Here is a 7596-nt window from a genome sequence, read left to right on the forward strand (position 1 = left end):
CCTTCTGCTTATATTGAGAAACCACCTTTTCCTGTTAGGATAAAGGAACATACTAAAGTTTCAACTGTGGTTAACAAAAGCTATATTAGAACACCTAAACCTAATGAACAAATTAAAGTAGAACCTAGTATTGCTATGGTTAAAGATCTCTTGGAAGAAGATATGGATGGGCATGTTATTTACTTGTGTGAAGAAGCTGCTAGAATTGCCAAACCTGATAAAAAAGGATAAACATAGACCAGTTGTTGGCATGCCTGTCATCTCAGTTAAAATAGGAGATCACTGTTATATGGTTTATGTGGCATAGGTTCTAGTGTGAGTGCTATTCCTTACACCTTATATCAAGAAATTATGAATGACATAGCACCCGCAGAGATAGAAGACATTGATGTTACTGTTAAACTTACTAATAAAGACACTATATCACCAATTGGAATTGTTAGAGATGTTGAAGTCTTGTGTGGGAAAATAAAATACCCTACTAATTTTCGTGTTCTTGGTTCCCCACAAGATGACTTTTGTCCCATTATCTTTGGAAGACCTTTCTTGAACACCGTTAATGCTAAAATAGATTGCGAGAAACAAACTATCGATGTTAGTTTTGGTGATGAATCTCATGAGTTTAATTTTTCCAAGTTTAGTAGAAAGCTTCATGAAAAAGAATTGCCTAGTAAAGATGAATTAATTGGTCTTGCTTCTATTGTTGTGCCACCTACTGATCCACTAGAACAATATTTGCTAGACCATGAAAATGATTTACATATGCATGAAAGAAATGAAATAGATAAGATCTTCTTTGAACAACGTCCTTTGCTTAAACACAATTTACCTATTGAAACTCTGGGAGGTCCTCCTCCACCTAAAGGTGATCCTGTGTTTGAATTAAAACAATTGCCGGACACTTTGAAATATGCTTATCTTGATGAAAAGAAGATGTATCTTGTTATTATCAGTGCTAGCCTTTCAGAACATGAAGAAGAAAGATTATTGAAAGTTCTAAGGAAGCACCGAGTTGCTATTGCGTATACTCTTGATGATTTAAAGGGCATCAGTCCCACTCTATGTCAGCAAAAAATTAATATGGAACCTAATGCTAAACCCATTGTTGATCACCAACATCGGTTAAATTCGAAGATGAAAAAAGTGGTAAGAACGGAAATATTAAAACTTCTGGAAGTAGGTATAATCTATCCTATAGCTGATAGTAGATGGGTAAGTCCCGTTCATTGTGTCCCTAAGAAAGGAGGTATAATTGTTGTTCCTAATGATAAGAATGAACTTATTCCACAAAGAATTGTTACAGGCTAAAGAATGGTAATTGATTTTAGAAAACTAAACAAAGCAACTAGAAAAGATCATTACCCTCTGCCTTTTATTGATCAAATGCTTGAAAGTTATCTAAGCACACACATTTTTTCTTCCTTGATGGATATTCTGGTTTTTCACAAATACCTGTTTCTCAACCTGATCAAGAAAAGACCACTTTTACTTGTCCCTTTGGAACTTATGCTTATAGACGTATGCCTTTTGGTTTATGTAATGCACTTGCTACCTTTCAAAGATGTATGACTGCTATATTCTTTGACTTTTGTGAAGAGATTGTTGAGGTTTTCATGGACGACTTCTCTGTTTATGGGAAGTCTTTTGATGATTGTCTAAGCAATCTTGATCGAGTTTTGCAGAGATGTGAACAAACAAATCTCATCTTGAATTGGGAGAAGTGCCACTTTATGGTTAATGAAGGCATTGTCTTGGGTCATAAAATCTCTGAAAGAGGTATTGAAGTGGACAAAGCTAAGGTTGATGCAATTGAGAAAATGCCATGTCCTAAATATATCAAAGGTATTCGTAGTTTCTTAGGTCATGCTGGTTTCTATAGGAGATTTATCAAAGAATTTTCTTAAATTTCTAGGCCTCTTACAAGTCTTTTGCAAAAAGGATATTCCTTTTGTTTTCGATGATGATTGTTTAGAAGCCTTTGAAACACTTAAGAAAGCCTTAATTTCGGCACCTATTGTTCAACCACCTGATTGGAACTTGCCTTTTGAGATCATGTGTGATGCTAGCGATTATGCTGTTGGTGCTGTTCTAGGACAAAGAGTTGATAAGAAACTGAATGTTATTCACTATGCTAGTAAAACTCTAGACAGTGCCCAACGAAATTATGCTACTACTGAAAAAGAAGTCTTAGCAATGGTGTTTGCTTGTGATAAGTTCAGACCTTATATTGTTGATTCTAAAGTAACTATTCACACCGACCATGCTGCTATTAAATATCTTATGGAAAAGAAAGATGCTAAACTTAGACTTATTCGATGGGTTCTCTTGTTACAAGAATTTGATTAACAGATCACTGATAGAAAAGGAGTTGAGAACCCCGTAGCTGATAATTTATCTAGGCTTGAACTGTGTGTGATGACCCACTACCTATTGATGATAGTTTTCCTGATGAGCAGTTAGCTGCAATAAATGTTGCTCATAGTACTCCTTGGTATGCTGACTATGCTAATTACACTGTTGCTAAATATTTACCACCTAGTTTTACAAACCAACAAAGAAGAAAATCTTCTATGATTTAAGACATTACTTTTGGGATGACCCACATCTTTATAAAGAAGGAGTAGATGGTATTATTAGACATTGTGTACCTGAGCATGAACAGGGACAAATCCTACGGAAATGTCACTCCGAAGCTTATGGAGGGCATCACGCTGGAGATAGAACTGCTCACAAGTAATTGCAATCTGGATTTTATTGGCCTACTCTATTCAAGGATGCCCGTAAGTTTGTCTTATCTTGTGAGCAATGTTAAAGAATAGGTAATATCGGTAAGCGTCAAGAAATGCCTATGAACTATTCACTTGTTGTTGAACCATTTGATGTTTGGGGATTTGATTACATGGGACCTTTTCCTTCCTCTAATGGGTATACACATATTTTGGTTGCTGTTGATTATGTTACTAAGTGGGTAGAAGCTATTCCAACCAGTAGTGCTGATCACAACACCTCTATTAAAATGCTTAAGGAAGTTATTTTCCCAAGGTTAGGAGTCTCTAGATATTTGATGACTGATGGTGGTTCACACTTTATTCATTGTGCTTTCCGTAAAATGCTTGCCAAGTATGATGTTAACCATAGAATTGCATCACCTTATCATCCTCAGTCTAGTGGTCAAGTTGAACTTAGCAATAGAAAAATAAAACTATTTTTGCAAAAGACTGTTAATAGTCCTGGAAGAATTGGTCTAAGAAATTAGATGATGCACTTTGGGCTTATAGAACAACATATAAAAATCCGATGGGTATGGTTTATGGAAAAGCTTGTTATTTGCCTCTTGAGTTAGAACATAAAGCATATTGGGCAATCAAAGAACTCAATTATGATTTCAAACTTGCTGGTGAAAAGAGGTTATTTGATATTAGCTCATTAGATGAATGGAGAACCCAAGCTTATGAAAATTCAAAATTATTCAAAGAAAAAGTTAAAAGATGGCACGATAAAAGAATCCAAAAGCGTGAGTTTAAAGTCGGAGAATATGTTCGTTTGTACAACTCTCGTTTCAAATTCTTTGCAGGAAAATTCCTCTCAAAATGGGAAGGCCCATATGTCATCGAGGAGGTTTATCGGTCTGGAGCCATCAAGATAAATAATGCCGAAGGTACTAACCTGAAGGTTGTCAATGGGCAAAGAATAAAACATTATATCTCAGGTACACCCATTAATGTTATCCAAACTTTGACACCGAAAGAACACATAAAAGAGTCCTTCCGGAACACTCTAGAATCGTGAAAATAAAGAGGTATGTGATACGGTAAGTAAACGGACTCCGAAAAATCCGCAAAAATATTTTTTATCAGTTTTGGAATCTTTGGAAAATTAGGAAAATAAGAAACTTCCAGGAAGCGTACCCTGGTGGGCACAAGACACCAGGGCGCGCCAGGAAAGCCTGGCGTGCCCTGGTGTCTTGTGCCCACCTGGGGCACCTTCCGGACTCCGTTTTTCTTCCGTTTGCTTGTTCCCAAGATAAAAAATCTTTATATACTTCCCGAACCTGTTAACCACCGTATCGCGGAGAAATCCTCTGTCTTCTTTTCCTTGTTGTTTCCTGTCAGATCCCATCTACCATGGCTGCTTCAAACTCCTCCAAGGACAAGTTCTTCAAGAACATCATCAACCCATATCTGCGGGAGGTGGTGCAGCACCCTCAAACCATCTAGATGCATGAGGGGGTGCTTCACCTCCGCGATATGCAAGGACCCAAGGGGACTGGAACCGTGGAGGCCAGGCTTGAAGCTATGGAACAGGAAGTCTTCCAGTGCAAGGGGATGGTGGAGCGTGGACTCAACGCCAATCACCTCATGATCACGGACCTCTCCCGTGATCTCAAGGTGGATGGCAAGACCATGAAGGACATCGTCTTCACCCTCAACGAGCAAATCTCCAAAGCCAGATCTATGATCTCCAAAACCAAGTCTTTGAATATGAGGCGAGGTTTAAAGGTATGAGTTTGGCTGCTAGTTGCAGGACCCGCGAGAATCACTCCTCCTACTTATGGAAATCCGAGGGCAAGATCTCTTCTTCATCACCACCACCTTCTTCTTCGTCACCAAAGGATAATTGAGTATCAGGTATGGGCACACCCCTTGGCTTTCACCAATCTTGGGGGAGGTGCCCCGGTATCATATCATCCCACTATCTTTTTGCCTTTACTTATTTTAGTTCGATCTTTTGCTTTAGATGAATAAAAGTTTAGTTCGATCCTTTCTTTTCGATAGTTTTGCTTAGTGATCTATGAGGAAAGTTAGTTTCAGTTTTTGCTTTCTTTACTGTCATGTTGCAATAAAAAGAAAGGAAATAAATTAAGAAGATCATATGCTAATCTTATGGTAGGTGATGACACCACAAAAGGAAAAGTATAAGTAGGAAATTTTATTAGAGATTGACAAACCCGATTTTGGCATGGTCAAGAATCCGGGTTCGTATGCAAAAGTTAGAGGCAACACTTCGCGGGTCGGCCCTGAGTGAGAAAGTATTTGGCCTTTGCCGGCTGAATGAAAACCTTGCCGGGGTAAAACATTGCCGGTGTGAAGGCTTGCCGGTGTGGAAAGCTTGCCGGCGGAGAAGCTTGCCGGTGTGAAATCTTGCCGAGGGAGAAACCTTGCCGGGGAGGAACTCTTGCTGGGAAGGAACCCTTGCCGAGGTAGAAACCTTGCCGGGGTTAAACCTTGCTGATGTGAAAGCTTTCCAGGTAGAAACCTTGCCGGTGTGGAAAGCTTACCCGGGTGGAAGGCCTGCCGGGGTGGAGGCTGTGATAGTCAAGCCGACGAGAAGTTGAAGATGGGCTCAGAAGATTATTCAGATGATCTTGGATGGAAAGTGTTGTACACGGAAGTTGTGCGTCTCGTCAAAACGATCGATTTTGATATAAAGATGTCTCAATCTGAGGTCGTATGCAAAAGTTAGAACCCGCACAGCGAGACCCTCCAGCGAGCAAAATATGACGCCCGGAACCAGACACATATGTGGGTATGTCTGATGAGCTGCGTGAGTAATTAGCTGTTTTGCGCGAAAGATTTGACCCTCGAGATGACCTCTGATGAAAAAACGTTCAACATGAAAGATCTTCGTCTCGTCGAAACGGTCAAGATTGCTTTTGGGCTCGTTTCCATGTGAGGTCGTTTGTCACCACAAAAAGGACCCTCAAAGTACAGCCAGTTTAAACCGAACAGTTTTGGAAAGTTCGGATAAAACCAGTCCGAATTTGACTAGGGTTTTGGACATAAATTGATGTAATTTTCTTGCAAGGAAAGCCTAGATAAATCCTTTGCTTGTACGGGAAGTCCAGCCGCCTCTTATATATGTTGGGGGTGACAGCCGATTGAAACAACACAGAATCGAACAAATCAATATACTACTTTTTCAGTCTACGTTTTATCTCTCCACCGTTTTTTCTCTCTCGTTCTTCGTTGTTCTTCGTGTTTGAGAGCTGCGAATCTCGAGGCTCTAGGGGCGAGAGAATCGACCTAGGGCAGCCCATAGCCGCCGCACTCCCTGACGGGGTCCCTCCCGGGGGTGTGGGGTTTTCGGGTCTGCAAAAGCGCCCGTCGACTATCTTGCGTATCGCGCTGTCGGTCGGGTCTCCTTCGACGTGAGCTGCGGTGCATCACCCCCGGCGTCGAGGGTACACGTGACGTGTTCGTGTGTCAACACACTTTTTGGCGACTCCGCTGGGGAACGAAGATCAATCGTCATCATCCACCATGTCCGATCTTCCCAAGCCATCTGAGGTAGACGCCGATAACATCATTAAGCCCAGTCTTGATGAGATATCGGCCGATCATCGCCAAGTCTATGAGGAGTACAAGAAGGCGCGCGAGAGAAGGACTTGCAGGAGTTCCTTGCAAAGTTCAAGAAGGATCGCCAAGGCAACATCACTCCGATTGAAGAAATCAAGTTCCCTCCTCTTCAAGCCGAGCAGGTTAAACCCTCTGTGAGTACTACCTTTTCTCCTGAGCAGTGGGCTGAGATTGAAAGTCGTATTGCTGATGGTAACAATCTAGTCTATCAAACTTTCATAGAAAATACTAATGCTCAGAAAATATATCTCAATCATCTAGTGGTAATGATGGTGTAGCTGCTAGTGTGCAAAACCCTAATCTGGCTTTACCTATCTCATCGGCGCCTCCCATGCCGATGACTTATTATCCTACTCAAACAAATCAGATTGTGACTGCACCCATTAATCCTATTATGAGCATGCCAGGTTCGGTGGCAACGCCGAACCAAACCCTACCTACAGCTACAACCACTCGGCCATTACCGAACTATGGTTCGGCATACATGCCACAGTTCCTACCTACTGCTAGTAGTCCTACTCCTCCTATGCCGCTGCCACAAGTTGCATCGTCCACTATGGATGATGGTCTAGCTAATCTTAGAGAGGAGATGGCTAAGATGCTCGAGAGAATTTTGGAGTTGAGTTACCTCGGAATCGGATTTACCAAAAAGCCATACCCCGAGTACTTTGATGCCATCCAGTGCCCTCCGGGATATAAGATTCCAGATTTTGTTAAGTTTAATGGAGAGGCACAAAAACCACATGGGAGCATGTTAGTCAATATTTAGCACAATTGGGTGAGGCAGGCTCATTGAATGAATTGAAAGTGCGTTTATTTCCTTTATCATTAACTGGTACCGCATTTTCATGGTTTTCTTCTTTACCACATGGTTCCATTCGGGTTTGGTCGCAGCTAGAGCAGAAATTTCATGATCACTTTTATAGCGGCGACAATGAACTCAAGTTGTCACATCTAACATCGGTTAAACAGAAGCATGATGAATCGGTCTCCGATTACGTCAAGAGATTCAGAGAAACAAAAAACCGGTGTTTTAGTTTGGTGATAACCGAGAGGGACTTGGCGGACCTAGTGCTGAGTGGTTTGAGAACTCCCATTAGAGAAAAGCTAGAAGGCTACGAGTTCTTAAATATCAACCAAGTCTTACAAAGGGCTTTGGCCCAGGAAAGCCGAAGCAAAGATCTCAAAGAAGTGCATAGATACAAAGCCGATCGACCAAAGATGAATATGGTTGAATATG

This window comes from Triticum aestivum, chromosome 6D (genome assembly GCF_018294505.1).
Source record: "Triticum aestivum cultivar Chinese Spring chromosome 6D, IWGSC CS RefSeq v2.1, whole genome shotgun sequence".
Classification (NCBI taxonomy): domain Eukaryota; kingdom Viridiplantae; phylum Streptophyta; class Magnoliopsida; order Poales; family Poaceae; genus Triticum; species Triticum aestivum.